This window comes from Pteronotus mesoamericanus, unplaced genomic scaffold (genome assembly GCF_021234165.1).
Source record: "Pteronotus mesoamericanus isolate MK-2021 breed Mesoamerican mustached bat unplaced genomic scaffold, CSHL_Meso_final contig_121, whole genome shotgun sequence".
Lineage (NCBI taxonomy): Eukaryota > Metazoa > Chordata > Mammalia > Chiroptera > Mormoopidae > Pteronotus > Pteronotus mesoamericanus.
Window position 1 is genome coordinate 4814891 of NW_026555046.1, and position 19455 is coordinate 4834345.

At 39.6% G+C, this 19455-nt stretch overlaps 1 protein-coding gene and 1 pseudogene across 1 annotated transcript in view; both read right to left on the reverse strand.

Moving 5' to 3' along the window:
* The window catches only part of AFF3 (ALF transcription elongation factor 3), a 539761-nt gene that overhangs the window by 294736 nt on the left and 225570 nt on the right, over positions 1-19455 (reverse strand). The window lies entirely within an intron of this gene.
* On the reverse strand, positions 16721-16813 carry LOC129081009 (uncharacterized; annotated as a pseudogene).

Genomic DNA, 19455 nt, shown 5'->3' on the forward strand with positions numbered 1-19455 from the left:
TAATGTACATTGGTGCAGCCACTGTGAAAAGCAGTATGGAGACACCTCAAAAAATTAAAAATGGACCTGCCTTATGACCTAGCTATGCCACTTCTGGGAATATATTTGAAGAAACTTAAAACACTAATTTGGAAGAACATAGGCACCCCTGTGTTCATTGCAATGTCATTTATAATTGCTCAGATCTGGAAGCAGCCCAAGTGTCTATCAGTAGATGAATGGATGAAACAACAATGGTACATTTACACAATGGAATATTACTTGTAAAAAGGAAGAAAATTTTACCCTTTGTGAGAGCATGGATAGGCACGGAGAACATTATGCTAAGTGAAATAAGCCAGTCAGAGAAAAACAAATACCATATGATTTCACTCATATGTGCAATCTAATGAATAAACTGAACTAACAAGCAAAATAGAGACAGACTCATAGACAGAGAGCAGGCTGACGGCTCTGGGAGGGAGTGGGGGGTGGGTGGAGGGATAGAGCAAAACAGAAAAAGGACTCAGGGACACAGACATCAGTGTGGTGACTGCGGGGAGGGTGGGTGGAGGTGGGAGAGGGTTTAAGGGGGATACATGGTAATGGAAAAAATACTTTAAAAAATATTAGAGAGCAACAGAAACCAACACTGGTGAATTTAAATAGAAATGGCACTTACTAAAGAAGTTATTGGGTTTCTCAGAGAGTCTCCAGGAGACCTGTGAAGCTAGGCCTGAAGATCTCTTAACAAAGAGAAGGTCCCCAGCATGCATGGCTAAGCTGGTCTGGTAAGGACACCTCTACTGTGACTGAGGAACTCACATCCTTCTCAGTGAGCACTAATGCTGCTATAAGAAAACGGTGTCCAGGAAACTGCCACCACTGTGGCCATCCTCACTGGGATGGATTCCGTGCATTCCCACATCCTCACATCACTAGCCTCTAATCTAACGTCTGGAGCGGATGAGTTGAAATGGCAGAGCATGGATCATGGGCCTAAGTCCTAGGTTTAACAGAGGCTGGAGATTGAGTATCTGGCATTTTCAGATTTGGTAGGTGGGCTCTGCCTCATCAGGTGGCGGGGGGGGGTCTACCATAGCACTCATATGCAGAGAGTCCCAAGAAATTAACAAAGATGTAAAATTATTTGTGTCTTTACAAGCTGTAAAAATGTAAATCAAGTAAAAATACTCAATGGAAGTGATAGCAATTCTTCTCTCAACAACACTTTAACAAAACCAAATAATTGAAACAGAAGGCCAAAAGGTAAAACAAATTAAAGCTGGCAAAATAACTTCCCTAATATCACAAGGAGTGTCTGCTTCTCCAAATATCCTTTTAGGAAGAATTCTGGTAGTCACGGTCTCTCGAAAATATGCTTAACACTGATTGGAAAGTGTCACAGTGGTTTCAATAAAACTGATAACAGGAGAAAAACCTAACAGAAACGGGGTAGTTTCAGATTGTATTATGGCAGAGGAGTGTGTTAAGCCAGCCTTGTGGAAAACTAATTACCACAGTGGTGGCCAAGAATAACTCAACAGGATCACAGGACTGGAAGACCCCTCCAGCAGTCAGGAAATCCATCACCACGGGTCCCTAGGGCCTGTGTTTCCAAAAAGATGGCTGGCAGCCACTTTTCTCTAAAAGCCTCTAGAGAAGGTCAATTGATAACCTCCCTAGGTAAGCAAGAATTGCAGATGTCTTATAACTCAGGGTCTGAATGCTCTTCAATAAGGCCTTATTCTTTCCGTCTACATCTCCTGCGCCCCCAGTAGTGAAAACAGGAGGGGCTCACCATCTCTTCCATCAATTTTACTGTGGTTTCCATGGGACAGTGCTGGGGTCAGAGCCAGAGTGACCTCACACCTCAGGATGCATCCACTGGGGCACTGTGGACTCTGGGTGACACTTCACAATGCCAGACTTCTTCCAGGAAGTGAGAGCATGCAAATTGTGCCCCTGGGACAGGTGGGCACGTGGAGAGAGATTAGCTTTCCCCACAGCTGTCAAGCTGGGGCCCTCTCATTAACACCCACGTCTTTCCTCCCTCCCTTGTTCCCTCCTTTCCTTCCTTCCTCTCTGTCCTTTGACTGTAGCTCCTGTACTTGAAGTATGCCACTGAAAAATGCACAGATGGGATCTACCAGATCATGAGAACACTTTCACAGCTTCTGAAAGTGTGCTGGGTTTCTTTTCTTACGAGGAAAAAAACCTTGTATTCTAATTGCGAATGGGTAGCATTTCCTACTCTCTGTCTGCTTCAGAAATAGATGATCACAGAAGCCAATGTTTCAAGTAGTAATAACCAATAGGGAAATAATAAAAATCTAGTTCTTTTGTTGTTTTCTTTTAATCCTAAAGCATTTAATTGTATCTGCTAATTTTGTCTTCGTAGTTCACAGAGAGGGCACAGCATCTGAAATATATTCAACATTAGCTGCAGCCTACTGAAATTCAATGTCGGGCCAGAAGGGGAGACAGCAGGGCAGGCAAGAGGGGCTGCTGGCAGGTGGTGCCCTGAGGGGAGATATATCCTGAAGCAGGAGGGACTTGGGGGAGGGGCTTTTACCTTGTTATGAAAGTTCTAGGAAAGGGGTTGGAGGTTTTGTGCAGAAACAGCAAGATAATGAGGAATGGGGGAAGGGCACTGAGAATATGAGTCTGTCTTGGATGACCCTGTGGCTTCTTGAGCATTTTAATCAGTTTGATCTATGATCCCCTGAACAATATCAAAGAGGGGAAGAGGATAAAGTTACTATTCTCTGGACAGACAGTGTGTTCTCTTTGTATGAAGCTATCTCTTTGTATAAAGAAGAAGAGCTATGCCAAGATCCAACAGTCCTATTTTTAAAATACATTCCTAGTTCTGAACTTCTAGGTGGCCCCTGCCACACCTACCTGGCATAGTCAGCTCAAGAGGCTCACCAAACTGACCCCAAGCAAAGTGGGGGCTCCAGTAACCAACAGAAAGAGGGTTGTAGTCTATACATTTAACACATGCTCAGGATATGGAATAGATGAGATTAGTAATTTTCCCAGAAAATAACCAACAGAATTTATTTGTAATGACTTGATAAAATTACAGTATTTCTTAAATCTCAGCAAGGGTCTTCCATACAAAGAAAACACTCTTTCAATAAACATGTACCCAGCTGCTACTCTGCCCATGTGGCATGTGTAGGGTCAGAGGGTGGGGATAGGTAGGTGGGAGGGAATTCATTATGGCTGTGATAGACTACTTACTACATACACTTCCACAGTTTAAAAGGTCACTAATGTAATCTTGGAAATTATGACCTCTGTCCTGAGGGTGTTGGGACTGGCACAAAACTTTATTGATTAATAAGAAATGCGGAACAAGAAGTATTCAAATGTGTTAAGTTTATCTCCAGCCCAGCAGAGTCACCAACCTCTCTGTGCTCTTACAACAGACATCACGGTAACACAGTTTGCCCTGGGCCACCCTGAATAGTTCCCCAGTGTGTGCAGTGATGTGCCAGACAGCAACTGAAGTCAAAGCATGGTGACAGAACCTTGACCCAGAGGGTCACTTTTACAGGAAGATGGGAGGTTATATATTCTTTAAAATGTTGTCACTAGTGGATACACCCTTTGCTCTTCACTAGTGGAAATTCTGTTCTTTTCTGTGAGCCAATTTCACACTAGTCCTGAAAATTCAGAGTAGGCACCTTTATGTTCAGCGAGAGGTTGTTTAGATAATGCCATGGTGCACATGGAGTTCACCATGTCAAAGTGTGCCAGGCACAAAGCAGCTAGTGGGAGTGCCACCACCAGGGCTGTGCCCTTGTGATTCCTCAGCATATCTGTGAGCACATTTTCAGAAAATAAATTACATTGCGAGCTTGGTGGTCTTGTTTCACTCCACTCTTATTTCAATACCAGTGTTTAGCCCAAATAGGGCAACCAACCTCTGAAACCCCCTCAAGTTCCTCCCAGTTTCAGCCTCTGGATCATCTTTCCTGCTGCCTTCTGCCTACGGGGAGCAGCAAATACCACTGTCTGTGGTTGGCGTCTTGTTTTTGATCAGACAGGAACTCCAGATCCAATAGCCTTACTCCTCCCACAGTAAATCACAGCCAGCTGCGTGGCCAGACTGCGTCTGCCTCCTACACCTACTTCCCCTGGACCTAGACTCCACGTCTCCATAGTTGGAGGAAAACAGGAGGCTGCGCTTGCCCTCTCCTACCATGCAGGAGGAAGCTGGCCAAGATGAGTGGGGTAGCACCATGGGTGTGCTGGCCTGCAGAAGCACCTGCACCAGCCCTGAGGATCTGCCCACACAGGCTGTGTCCCATGACTTTCTGCAGACAGGTGACCACTTAATCATCATCTGCAAACTGGCAGGCGGCCCCAGTGATCCAGGTGAAGAGCCCTGAGAAATACTGGTCCTCGGTGATTAGGAGCCTCTTGGGCCTTTGAGGGAGCTTTTTAACCACTCTGGAGCCTTCCCTCTCAAGCTGTGGGATGAGCGAAACAATAAACTTTTACAGGGAAAAGAAATTAGCAACCAGTATTTGAAAAATGGTAATTACACAAAGAAACCACTCTGTCCCTCAGATTGATTTAAATTCCATAAAGTAGAATTAAAAAATGGACTCTGAATGTAGGCTGCCTGAGTTTGAACGCTGGCTCTGTCACATAATACTTAACCTTTGGTATCTCAGTTTCTTCACCAATACGGTGAGGAATATAATAGAACTAAACATAGTGTTACGATATAAACAAACACCTAATAACAATATTAAGAGCTAATATTTATTGAGATTTTGTACCTAGTATGTACCAGTCCCTCTGCTATGCACCTAACAATTACAAAGTCCCTGTGAAGCAGGTAATCTTACATGTATTGTGAATATTTTTATTATAAATAGCAAAGAAGTGAGAATAATAAATAAATGCGAACTCTGATATTATAGCAATGAATTTTTCAAACTCCATTACATTAAAATCCATTGGTCCCCCTGGCACTTCGTACATTCATCTTTTACAGAAGCATAACTATGTGATGTTATTCATTGGTCATTTGGAAAATATTGGTTCAATTAACTTATACATATCTTCCATATGTTAACACATTTCATTATGGAACATCAAAAATCATATTTATTTATATTACCAATAGTGTCATCAAAGAAGTCTTAAGTGCTAAAGTTAAATTCATTGTCAAGCTCCAAGTGGCAGATGTAAAGTTTGCCAAAACTCTATTTTTTGCTTGACAGCTCAAGTTTTATCATTTTAAAGTTTTGACAAGTTTTATCAGTCTTAAAGCAATTTACTTCATTCACTTTTGCGAACACGTCTGCCAAATACCCAATTTTGAGAATCATAGTTTGTCTCTCAGACATTCTTTAAAATAAAGTGTCCTGTTTTATTTTAGTGCCACTAAGTGGCTTTTCCATGACAATCATCCTCGGGTAGGCGGTAGAAGTGTCTTAGATACAGTCCTGTTCATGGAATATTAGAAAGACATGTACTCAGTTGATGAAATCTAATAAAATTAATAATTTTTGCTTCTTTATCAGAGACATTCTTTAGTGAAACTTAGTATTTTTCTTTAAATGTTAGTACATGGCAATGAATACAATGATGACTAATAAAGTTTGGTGGCACTGCTTTCATTCATGCTAAGGTGCCTTGCAGTCCTACACTCTGTTGTTTTCATACCTGGTGTATTGTCAACACAGTCAAAAGAGACAAATAACATTTTTGTATTATTGTGAGGATAGCTTTGATCTGATGTACACAATGTAAGGGTCTTGGGGCCTTCAGAGAATATACTTCAATAACTGATACTTTTGATAGATTCCTTTACCTCTCTACATCTCACTTCTCCTATCTGTAAAATGGAGATAATTTGTAGGACATATCCCACAGGGTAGTCATGAGGACTCAATGGAATAAACCATGTAAAGACGAAGAACAAAGCTGGCCTATAGTTAGTGTCTTTTAGCCATGTAAAAATGGCTAAAAACGATCATTTGAGACCCTCTGTTCATTTGGGTATAATAAAAATAATCATCTCAGTGTTTTAATAAAAAGGAGAACACCTATCAGTCATTTCCAATGAAAAAGTTCTTGGTTTTTTCTCTGACGTCATTAAAACTAGTCAGAGACACCTTCAGACACCTCGCTTTAGAAAGTTCTAGTTGCTGAATCTCTCCTGATGTGGCTGACAATACCACCTCCCCAACTTCTGCACAGTGCTCTGTGAAGCTCCACTTTGGAGTTGCCTGGACATCACTCAAAGCACTGGAGAGAAAAGCTGACATTTATATTCATGTCTTCATGTGGGTCTGGGTTTTCAAAATACTGTGGCACCAAAAGAGAGGAGAGATTGCTTGGGCCCTGAAGCTGATATTCCAAGTCAGCTCTCCATGGCTTAGTGTCATTTCAAAAAATGACAGACTCAGGGCACAAACATCTGTCCCTTTAACCCACAAGACAGGAAACTGATTTTGGAGTTTGTTTTTCCCTGATGGCACTAATGTGATGTTTTAAAAAATTAAGGCAGATACATGTATAGTGGAGCAAAAAAAAATTTGTATGAAATTTTTAGACTATTAATACAGTTTTTTATTAATGACGCTGCTCATTGGCAATGTGCTTCCATGCTGATCTCTTGGGCCTCACTCATCCTGAACCAGCTTGCTGCCTTGCTCAGAGCACTCCAGCCAATGTTCCTCTGCTCTGACCCTCAAACAGGCACAGGTCCGCCCTGCTGGGTGGGCGTTGCCCTGCTGTTCTCCAGGCCTGAAACGTTTCCCCAGCTGTCCTCTTTCCAGGGCTGCTCTTCTCAGAGGCAGGTCTTAAAGCAGGTATCACCTGTCAGAGGCCTTGCTTAACCACCCTATTAAAAGAACTCCCTCACTAATACCGCAAGCCACTTTCTATATCCATCCCCAGGTTTATTTTTTTTAACAAAATTATCAGTATCTGAAATTTTTATTTACTTATAGTTATTTATTTTCCTCCAACAGAACTATTCAAGATTGAGTGTAGAGACCTTGTGTTTTTTGGTCACTAATGTTACAAGATTCATGTGCCCGATGCTTCAAAAGATAGGCCAATATTCAATTCTCTTAAACAGTGCCTGGAACATTGTAGTCATTGACTAAATATTTGTCAACTGAATGAATGTTCAGATATCCTGAGGACCTCTTGGAAATTTGCATTCAAACTCTTCCACCGTTAGGCATACTGGGCCTAATGAGTACTCAATATATATCTGTTAGGACTAAATGATAATACATGAAAGAATGAACAAATTAGAGAGTTTTTTACTCTAAAAAGGACTATATTGTGGAAAGTTAGTGACCTCACTAGCTGCACAGAGAACCTCGTATACAGCTTGTCTAGAGTCTGCCAGGCATACACTTTGACATTTATTCTTTGAACAATCCCAGTCTCGCTTTCACCCTATCATGCCACATAGGTTGCTCATGCTAAAGTCACACATTATCTCCACATTGTCAAATTAAGCAGGCTCTTTTCAATCTTTATCTTCCTTGTCATTCTAAGCAGCATGACTGAATGGGTCCTTCCTTCACTGACATCATTCTTTCTGCTCCTGCAGCTCTGGTGACTTCTGGTTTCTCCCTGACTTTCACTTTCCTTTACCAGCTCCTCCCCAATTGCTTGATATTGCTGATGGTTACAAAAGGCTCATTCCCTAGGCCATGCCATGTTCTCTTGTGGCTTAAGTTATCATTTGTCTGCTAATTCCAAAAAGTATACTTCCAGCCTGGATCTACTGTTGAATTCCAGGCTCATTATCCAGAGGTCTAGTTAGTACAACTACTTCAATATCTAACAGAAATCTCAAAATTTCTAAAACTGAACTCAATCTTTTCTACTAAACTTTTTCCATCCATCTCACCTTAGGGAATGTGCACCCCATAAAATCCACTTGCTGTCTTCCTATCAAATCCACCTCATCAATAAGCCATGTCAATTCTACCTTCATGAGATATTTTACATCCCTGTACTCTGATCTATCTATAATTTCATCACCTATCTTAAGGTATCATCACTTTTCACCTCTTTTAACCTATTTCCTAGTTTCTCTCCTTGCCCAGTTCTACTCTTCATATAGCAGCCAGGGTCTTCTTTATAAAAGAGGAGTCACATCATGTCATTTCCATGCTTAAAGCCATCTATGTTCTACAAGATAAAAACCAAAATCTTTAACACAGCCTAATTGGTCCTGTATGACCTTGTTCATCCCACCCTCCACCATCATTCCTCCTTGGCTCATTAAGATCTAGGTACACTGGTCTTCCTTCAGTGTCTCTAAAGCATAAAGGTATTTCCTAGCTTAAGGTCTTTGAACATGCTGTTCCTCAGCCTGGAATACTTTTTCTCCAACTTTTCTGCTGTCTGAATGATCCGTAAGAAACTTGGTTATAATAGGCATTTATTGAAAGACTTTAGGCAGGAAAAGTCTTTAAATCAAATTTGTATTTTATAGAGGCAGAAAAATGGAAGACAGATTGGAGCGGCTAGGATGTAACAGTGGCACCACTGAGATGGAGTGTGCAGGAGGAGGTGCCATTGGCACATGGGGAGGAAGGAAGATAAGGAACTCTGTTTGGGGCATGCATTTGGGACATCCTTCACCTTCCATGATGGAGGCGGTGGAGGGTGCTAACAGGTTGGAACCACCACTATGAGAAATCAGAAAGGGAGCTGACTAGAAACACAAAGAAAGAGATACTGAGTGCCCATGGGCGGTAGAAACAGTTATGATTGTTGGCACTCAGATAAAGAAACAACCTATATATTGAGATTATCATTGACACTTTATTGAAGTGTCACTTTATTCTGTATCCACACCTTCAAGCCATGTTGTTAAAACACATGAAGCCACTTTTGCAATGCTAGAAATATATTAAGTGAAACATAAAACCATTTTATAAGCACAATATACTGATTTGTTTAGAAATAAACTATAACTTTATAGCTTGTCACTAGTATAAACATTGCTAAACAGAGACTAGACACTATCATCCAGATAGTGGATATTAATTTTCTTCCATTCCAAAACAATGTAATTCACAAAAGACTGCACTTTTCATTCAATAAATATTCAGTGAGTCCCACTGTGTGTCAGACACCATTCTAGGTGCTGGGAATAAATAAAGTGGTAAGAAAGACATAGAGAAGGCACAAAATGCATGTTGAATGAATGAGTCAAATCAAATCACACTACTATTATATTACACCCCCAACACTATTTCCCATTCCACAGACATGATAACCAAAAATCAGCTTACCTTGATTACTTAGCATTAAATGCTGCAAAAGTACCTAATAGGTAAAAGAGACATCCAAAAAAAATGCAATTCTATTGTAATATTAGGAGAAAGCAGAAAGAGGAGGTTTGCATAACCTTTATGGCAATATTCTCCAAGTCAACAGTGAGCTTTGCTTGAGTCGAGAAGAAAAATCAAAGCTGGGCAATTTGACCTTGAAACAAAATTCTTTTGGTTGAATTTTAAGTGGCTAAATTACAACTTTTGGGAGAAATAGTTCCTGCTATGGAACGTTCTTTCCTGTGTAATTAGACTTAATTTCAATTTTTGTTTCTAGGTACCTCAGAGTCGGAAAAATTCCATGCTATAATCACCTTTTTATTAGGACACACTAAGTGTTTTTACCCATTCATGATAGAGTTTTAAATACTCAGAGCTTTCTTTCTAAGTCTCGTGATTTCTCCCTTTAATGTGTTACTTTACAGTACATAGATTTTAATAAAAACAAAGAAAACAACTTCTCTTCTGTCAGTAGGCACTGACATATTTCTTCCAATTCTCATGCTCTCTGGGACTATACTGTCATGAAAATTGCTATAATCTAAAAATAATCAATGATAAGTATAACTTTAAAAACATGTAAGATATTTCAATTAATTACTTAAGAAAGCTATCACTAAACCCTTAATTCGGAAACATGAAGTCTCTCAAGTAAAGAGTGGGTGGGTGGTGATTCCTCAAGTCTGCCAACAAGTCTTGTTTTTTCACTCTGATTTAACAGCATCCCAGTCAATACACTCTATCCAGATTTAAGCTGCAATCCTTTTTACACAACTTAATTCTTTAGGTCTGTGGAAAATCTTTCAAATATCTGAATTAAATGTGGGCAGAGGTAAAGAAAACTAGGCAACCCTAGGGCCATAGAACTAGGTCACTTCAGAGAAGACACCAAGCTTTCTTTGTGCACATGAAGTCTATACTCATGGGCAGCACGGGAGTCTGCTAGATAGAAGCAATAACATAGGCCTGGGAAGAACTTGCAGAGCTGGTCATGGTGATAGAAACAGAGCACACAGTTAGAACTGTTTTCCAGACTGTGTTCTTTAACAAAGATATCTATTATTTATGCTTTTGGAAAAAAAAAATCAATGACTTCCCCACATAGTCCATAATGAGTTCTGCAGATTCATGGAATTCCTTTCTTGAAACCATTTCCTTTAGCTGAATTTTTCTGTTTATACCATCCATTTCCAAGCTTATTTAAATTCAGATTGTGAACAGGCACCATGTTTACATCTTCTGAGCCATGCTCATCAACTTCCTAGTAGCTTCATAATGACTATATAACAATATTAAAAATATTAATGAAGTATTACATAAAAACTACAGAGTGTACATCAGTTTTTCCTCCACTTCCCTGAGGTATAGCAAGCCACCTTCATAAAACTTCTCTATTACTTCATAGGAGAAGAATGGTCAAAGGTTCCCAATGAAGGTTATTTGGAACTTCTGGATAGTTTACTCCATCAATTGGGCACAGATGACTGGTCTTTATAATCTCTTATATTTTTCAAAAGGCAGCAAAAGAAATTGGTCATCATTTCAGACGCAGCCAGGTTCACAAAGCATCAGAGCTTGCCAATGTGCCTAAGGGCCACATATGTGTTCTTGCTCTAAGTATGGAAACCCTGATCTTAATGTCTTCACTTCTTGAGTTTTTATGTCCTTTTCGATTATTATTAATGTCCATGGAAATGGATAAAGTAGGTCCTCTTTTAACAGTGTGAGCTATCATCAATTATCACTGTAACTTTAATTGTAATATTAAAGTAGTTAAATACCAAATAGAAATAGTTTCCCTTTTTAATGTCATTTAAAATAATAGCAAAAGTGGTAAGATGGTTATATGTTCATTTAATTGCTAATGAAGCCAGACCAATAATTCAAAGTTGGATTCCCTGCAGAATATTGATCTGAAGCACCATCAGCAAATATCAATTGATAATAGAGATTTAAAATGGGTACCAGAATATTATTTTCCAAATATTCATCTTTGAATTTTCATTTTTTGCTGTTTTATTTCCAGCCTGCTAAAAAAGAAAAAGTAAGAACCTGAAGCAAGTAAGCATTGGTTTAGGTTGAGGAGTGAAATTCTGATGAAACACTTGTATATCACATTGAAGCGGACAGAAGCACGCTGCACACCCTGGGAGAGCCCCACAGGACCTACTGAGGACCCCCAGGGACATGGCTCACTCTGAGGCTCTGAGTCACAGCACCAAGACATTATTTCCTCTTGGGAAAGACCAGACACTTGCCCTTTATAAAAAAAATTCTAGGATGAGTCATAAGTAAAATTAACTGGCATTTGGAGGTGGCGGGTGGAAATCAAGGCTTGAAATGAGACCATGTGATGGGCCAAATGGCCCTGTGACTGCTGCCCAGGCAGCGTAGGCTGGTTTTCATGGCTGTGTCGCAGGGAGAATCCCTTGTGGATCTCATCGTATGTATAGGACTCCTACTCAATTTCAAAGGGGCGTTACCCACCCTGAAAAGAAACCTAGCCCACTGAGGAGCTGTGAAAACCCACAGCCAGGGAAACAGATGGCTCAGGAAGAAGCAATGTGGAATAGTAGTGAGGGTGTGGGAGTCAGAGCGTAGGCTGGGCAAGGCGATCAGAGAGGAGAGAAGGGACATCAGTGGTGACAGATGACAGAGTGCTGTTTGGGAGGAGGAGTTGGAGGAGGCAAGGGGGATGGAAGTGATGTACTGACGCATAAGGGCTGGAGTGTAATTAGGAAAAATTCTCCTTCTGTCGACTCCATAAGTCCTGCTTGGTTGAGACAGAGAGCGCTGGCTTTGCCAAGGAAACAGAGGTTACATGCTATTCGACAGGCCTCCCATTTCTGATGGAAACAAGTCCGAAGTGAGCTCATTTGTGTACAGCTGCAGGCAACATAAACATGGCTGTTGAGATTCTTTATAGAGTATCGGCCTTTGTACTCCATACTTCACCGAAGTTAATAAGTAGGTGTCAAACTCTGAATTAAAATTCCCAGAAGAGGACACAGCACAAAGGACAATAAAAATGATTTTTAAATAATCATAGGGATAAATAGCATCCACTTCTGACAAATGTAAGTGCTGGCATAAAATGTTATTAGGCTACAGACATCGTCTTTTGTTCAGGAAGTATGCCTTATTCTCCACTCGTGTCATTCATCATCCTAATGAGCCCTCAAAATGTAAATTAAACAGCAAAGACGGATTCATTCGAGAAGCATCTTTGTGCTAGGTGTTAAACCATTTTTCTACTTTTATTCTAAAATGCTGGTTCATTTTTGCATTGGTAAAAAAAAGAAAAGCCCCCAATACTTGAACACTTTATGTGGTAAGTTCATGCAATTCATATTTTCAGTAAACAGTTCATTCATTCTTCAATACTTTGGGATCTACAATTTCAAAGAAACAAAATCTCATTTTAAAATGCTGTGACCTGTAAATTATGTTTGATCTGGAAAATCTTAGGAACCTGGGCATGCATTTGCTTTCTTGTTTTATTCAGAAGTGATTTGGTCTAGGGAGGCCCTCAATGAGAAAGGATTAGTGAAAATTTCAAACAGCTTTAGTTTACTGAGCCGAATGCATTAATGGCTAGGCAAACACCATTTCAGCCATTAATGATAAAAGAAATAAGGTCATGAGCCAAATTAGTAGTGATTTCTTGTTATGTATTGATAAGAACATTACCCATTCCTCTGATGAATAGAGAAATCAGGGTTTTGTACTTGACCTGAATTTATGCATGAGCACACACAACAGGAGTAACTGAACAGCACTGCTAGGGAGAGATCCAGGAAAAATACACTAAGAAAGGAAAATAGCAACAAATCATGTCTCATTTTAGCCTGATTGGTCCTCATTTGCCTCTCTGAGTCTCTCTCTCCTCATTCCCCTCACCCCCTTCCTCTCTTATTACAACATATAAATCATTCTTTGCATTCTCTGGCTGTCCCTGTGTATGTGAGAGCTCAGCTTATCCATGTGTCATTCCAGCTCTTAGCTCTGTGTGTGTGAGTGAAGGTATATAAAATGAAGATACAAATAATTGCCCTATTGAGGTTTACCTCCTGTCCAGGGAACAGCCATTAATCTGCTCAAGGGGGTTTCTCCAGCCCCAATCTGCAGAATAAATTATCATTAACCAGTCTAGGTATTCTAGAGACATTATATTTTATGAGGTCAAAATGTTGGGGAAATACCCCAGAGGGAGAGCTGAAACCATACAGCTGGGAAAGAAAGAAGCCGGTGAACAGCATTCTGTGAAAGCCTGGGTTCTTGCACTGGCTATAACCCACTGCTGGTCTCGCTTAAGATCAACCCCCAAAGCCTGTCTGATTCGTTGGGATGGCTGACTTTGGGAAGCACCCATACCATGTGACAGTGCACAGTGATGGCCCACCTCTAAGTGAGGGATATCTCTTTTTGAAGGTTTGGCTAATCAAAGAGCATATCATGACAAACGGTAGCTCACAATTAAGCATGCATATTCCACTGAACATACTGTTCTAGGTAATTTGATAGAGAATTTTTTTTATAGAATGATCGAGTTGAATTCAAGGCAAGGCTCAAGACTGTCAAGGTGACAGCTGGCCACATAAAGGAACTCTGTAGTTTGAGCCCAAGCCATGGCCATTTCATTTCTTTCTCTCAATTTCCTAATAATGAACATTTTGATGACCTGTTGACTGGGTTAGGATCTACAGCACCAGTTACTGAGAGAGAAGATAATGCTGTGTGTCCACAGGCTTTGCAAAGTATTGAGGAGAGGGGGACAAGGAATAGGGAAGGAAAGCAGTTTGAGTGACAAAATGAATGTTGATCCTGACAAAACAACACAAGGTATTATTATATACAGATATCAACTCTGAAAAAGTACTGTACACCGAGAGACATATTTTCAAGTGAATTTAAGCTTCGTCTGGAGCTTGGGAAGATAACTGGGTAGGATATCAATAAACTGTTTTATTTTTGACCCCCAGGCAGGAAACACAATGTACAGTACAGAAACTGTAAAGTGCCCTACTGTGACGAATATGCTTTCTAACCTCTGCAATATGTTAATAATAAAAATTCATACCAATAATATAAATTCTCATGCATAAAACCTTTCAAGTATAAAAGAAATGAGCTACTCCTTAAATATTTTCTGAGAAAATTCCCAAGGAAGAAGGGTCTCACAGTTTGAATGCACAGACTTTTAGCCAGATCTTAAAATTCCTGCAAATGGGCCCCATGTTAAATGACTGACGGTGCTGCTAGGAACTCCACAAAATAAAATGCATGCTTCATTAGTCCCCCAGCTGAACTCGGAATCCTCTGGCTGAGAATATATCACAGCCTTTAAAAATAAATTCTCTGCTGAATTAACATCCCAGAATCATTAATCTTTGGAGTGACCCTTCAATTTCCTTTGGAAGTGAACTACTGCATTTCACAAAGGTCTTTTTTCTTTTGGCAAACCATGATCTCGTGGAGAGAAGGTAAATAACATGCTCTTTCGTTTATCATTTCCCCATTCTCGCCCTCATGGTGGCTTCTTTTTCCTTCTCAATTGAAATCTAAAATCAAAAGACATCCATCTACTGAGTCAGAAACAGGCTAAAATTTAGTTTTAGGTATATGTGAAAATAAAATAGGCTAGATGGAATTTTCAGGAAGAAGGAGGCATTATAGTTAAAATTTTGCTACATTAAAAATGGTTGGGATTTTATTCTTCATTGCAGGAGGCCTTGTTTATCAAGTGGACACTGAACTCAGCTTGATTATTTCACAAAGTCACCACAACACATTAATAATGTTGATTTATTTAACAGGCCAGATGAAGGGATGAGGTCTGTGTGCAGTCAGGATAAACGTCCTTACCTGAGGAGATGTTTATTGATTTTAGAGAGAGAAAAAAGTAGGGGTGGGGGTGGAGAGAGAGAGAGAGAGTAATAAACATTTTTTTGGTTGCCTCTCGTATGCACCCCGATGGAACCTGCAACCTAGCTATGTGCCCTGACTGCAAATTGAACCCACAACCTTTTGATTATGGGACTATGCTCCAACCAACTGAGCCACACTGGCCAGAGTAGGTCTAGACATCATGTATTAAACACATTAGGATGGCTTGGTCTATGAAGTAATTCTATTACAATCCCTTCTTCAGCAGAGAACTATTCCTTTATTTATTTATTAATTCAGATTTCTCAAAATTGGATGTTTACTTTTAGCAGAATATGCCTATACTATCCCCAACTTTCACTTTGAAGACCACATAAGCCAAGACCCAGAGGAAACCTGTTCTGATTACAGATTACTGGGTTGACTGAATTTGCTTCTTTTACCGTCCTCCAACCCCAGACCTTTTCTCTATCAAAGCCCTTGATTCAAGGGTATTCACTGAGACAATCCATGTGTATTCTTACATTTTTTTTTCTTCAGCTAGAAATGACTCATGTAAAGTTTGTCTGCTACCCACTTCTACCAAAGCACTCTACTTTTCCTCTACTACTAACTTAGTCTTAAAATAGAGCTCTCACCATTTAGTTCTGCATGTTTACCCATCATTAATGGCTCCCCATCACCTAAATCTACAGTCCATAGAACCAAGTGCAGCACCACATTAGGCCTTCCTGTCTGGCTCATTTGGGCATTTCCTTCTGAACAGTGTCCATACCTGCTGGGAGTCCCTCCTCTCTCCTCCCATTAAAATTTTTCCTCTGAAGGTCTGCTCAAATCTTACCTCAATATAAAGTCTTTCTCTCTTCTTCCTCCCCAAACCCAATATCTATAACCTCTCTTGCTTGCTACTCATTCCTTCCTGTCTTACTGAGAGCTCTTTAACATCTCACCTGCTTAAGGTCTACCAGCATCTCTCTGATACTGTCATGCATGTAGCCTACCCATGGTAAATATTAAATAAAAGTAATCATCTTTTTGAAAACTATTTTCCTGTTTCCACCTTCAATTAGAGGAAACAGAAATCTCACAGAGATACTTCAGGCCTCTAAATGGGTATTTGTGCCCAGTAATTGCTGGACTCAGGAATGAAGGTACAGAGGCCTTTTAAGCCCTGAAAGTTGATCCCTTATAAGTTTTAGAGGTAAGACAAGGTACAGAGCCCTTTGGGGTCCTTTTCAATGATGACCAGCTTCTCTGCAGTGAATCTGTTCATTCACTGTACCTTACTCCTACTTGGGAGAGAAATTCAGCCACTTGCTTGGGCTATTTGAACAAGCTCATTTGGAGGAAAGATCTCACTTTGGGGGCAGATCTAATGCACAGGACCAGCTCTGGAATTGATCATGTTACAGGGCTTCTCCTCCTACCTTCTCCAGCTACATTATTGGCAAGGGGGGCTTACCCATTACCAATTACTTTTCTTTCATCTTCTATGGTCTGGAGAGGTGCCAGGAGACACTGCAACAGGGGACATGTAGATGGTAAAAGTTTGTCAATCCAGTTTACTCTTAGTAATGAACTACAGAAATGATCCCTGGAAGTACAGTCTTCACTTTACTCTTAGTGATTGATCTGGAGAAGGGGAAACAAGGCGTGACCCAGAAGTGCAGTTCTTTCTTAAGTCCTCAAAATACATGCAAAAATCTCCTTTAAATATACCTCTTATGCACCCTCTGCCTGATATCCAGCCCTGTTCACTTTTTGTTCAGTTTTATTGTGCCTTTCAGATTTGCTACCTCTTCCTACCTCAGAAAGGTTAAGGAGACCCTAAGATGAGTGCTCAGCCTCTTAATAGTGACATCATATCCTTACTTTCTGCCCACTCATACCAAGATTGGGAGAACACTTATCTTATCCCTGGCCAGCTCTTGCTGGGGAACCTCTTCTTCAGACTGGCCTTAGCCTACCCCAGCATATGGATGCTTCAAGATGCCCATGGCTAAATAAAAGCTAATACACTAGAGTCATTAAACCAAAATTTTTGGTCAGGAACAAAGGAGGGACACACACAGTCAGAAAGCCCCCTTAAATAGGCAGGATGGACACATTCCTGTGATGTCAGGCATGGGGTGAGTCCTCTGCTGCCTCCCCTCCCTGCTAGAAAAATGCAAAGGATAAAAGTTTGCTATCAGAAAGTCTGTCATTCCTTTTGGACTTTTTTTACTTCAAGTCCATTGGATTAAGTTCCTTTAAACAGATTCTGTATACCATGCTCCATGGAAGAAATTTTATTAGCCAAATTGAAAAAAAAAAGATTTAGTAACAATAAGGCAGATGTTACATGTACAGTAAGTTTACAGTTGTGAGTACATCGAAGTTTATTCTTGTACAATTATTTATTATTATTGTATTTTTTTCCAAATGAACAACTGTAAACCTACTTTTGCCCTGCACTCTATTATATCGAAGCAACTGCTGCAGAAGAAGTCCCATGATAACACTTGATTTGTAGATTTCATGAATGGCAAAAGAACAACAGTACCCATGAAAAAATTTTACTATATTAATCTGGGATATTTTTAAAAATTTTATTTTTATAAAGACATGAATTTAGAAAAAAAAAATCTTTAAAATCTATTGACTTCCAGGGACTTCTGGTCAAGATGGCAGAGGAAATATAGTGTTCACCTCCTCCCATGACCTTATCAGAATTATAACTAAGTTACAGATCAACCATCACTGAAAACTGTCTCAAGTCTAGCTGAACAGAAGTCCTATAACTAAGGATATACAGAAGAAGCCAGGTCAAGACTATCTACGTCAACTATAATTGAAAAATAAAAAATTATTTTAAAAAAATCTATTAAGTTCAGCAAATTTCTCTTAAATAAGTTTCCAGTAACTCCTCATTTTAAACATTTCATCACTAATAATCTCCCAACTTCCCCTGATGAGATGGCTGAACTAGCTCATTCACCTAAACCTGTATTACCAGTTAGTGTTTGAAACAAATGGTGGAAACACTGTGTTTGCCCTCACAGGCACAGCTCCCTCCCTGCTCTGGTGGGCTGAGTACCTAAAAGCAACAGGTGTGCAGATGGAAGTTCGTTGAGCTAATCCATTCACCTGTACCTCTCCATGATGTTAAATTTGGCCTCAATCTCTAGAATGTAAGAGGTCTAAGGGAAACAGCGACTAGAAAATTCAGCCCTAAGTCAGAGAACCTGTCCCTGAATCCAGAAGAGGTAATAATACAATTTCCTGACAATTTATTTTTAGAAATGCATAATTAGAGAAAAAAAATCCCACTATTGTTACTAAGTAAGCTTTCAGTAAGAAAGACAATGAATGCTTCCTGGACTGGGAGCTGTATTTGTAACTGATATTCAGGGTAGTATTAACACTGTGCTGTTAATTCATCATCTGCTCAGTTTTATGAAGTTCATTGTTTTCTTCAAGTGATGCATTATCCCTGCTCACAAAATATCATAGTGTATATTAATAGTAATGTGGTTATCACTTAATGTTATAATTATTACTTAAATATATGTACTTTTCCAGAAAATATAAGATCTTCAATGTTAGGAGTTATTCTGTTCTTTTTTATTCCAATTCATGATATGGAACATGATTAGCATTTGATAAACACACATTTTATTATTGTTGTACTTATTTATTATTAAGCTATTTTACTAGTTATCAAATATTGAATACTTATTGTAAAAGGCACTGTGCTAAACTCTTTCCATACTTGATCTGATTTACCTTCATCACATCCCTATGAGATAGGTATTACTCCCTCCATTCACAAATGAGTTAATGAGACTTGGTAAATAGGTAACTTGCTCGAGGTAATCCTGATGTAAGGGGAGGAGACAAGCATCAGTCCTGGTCTGCCCAACTTCAAACAGGTTGCTATATGCTGCACTAAACATCCAGAACACACACATGATTCTAAGAGCTACCTACTGAACTGATTATCGGTGACCAAATTTAGCAAGTGCTGTATTAATAACTTCACAAACACTGTCATACAGAGTCAAAACTTTGCATCAAATGTTTTGGTAATTAACCTAATGTGAATACTTTAGATATAATCACAAAGCAAGAGATGAAAAAGTTTATTCCCAATAAAATACTGGGATGGGAAGGCAAAACTCTGAAAATGAAATATAGCACTAAAACTTCACTGTAACTTAAAAACAAATGAAGAGAGTAAATAACAGAAGTGTTGGTATAAATTAAAGAAATC